A 283-nucleotide genomic window follows, 5' to 3' on the forward strand; every position below is an offset into this window, starting at 1 on the left:
AAAAAAAAAAAGATCAAAACTGCAACAAGAGAGGAGTAATGAGCTAAAGCATTCTGTACCATGGTAGGCTGAGTGTAGTTAACACTAACATATTACGCAATTTCAAATAGCTGGAAGGGGGATATTGAACGTTCCAAACACAAAGAAATAAAAAATATTTGAGAAGACGGATGCTAATTACCCTGATCTGATCACTACACATTAAGTGTATGAAAACATCATTCTGTGCCTGAGGATATGTAAAGTAAAAAAAAAAAATGAAAAGATAAGGTTGAATTAAGAT

Source organism: Otolemur garnettii, unplaced genomic scaffold, assembly GCF_000181295.1.
Source record: "Otolemur garnettii isolate 467f Iridium unplaced genomic scaffold, OtoGar3 scaffold00102, whole genome shotgun sequence".
In the NCBI taxonomy this organism is placed as follows: domain Eukaryota; kingdom Metazoa; phylum Chordata; class Mammalia; order Primates; family Galagidae; genus Otolemur; species Otolemur garnettii.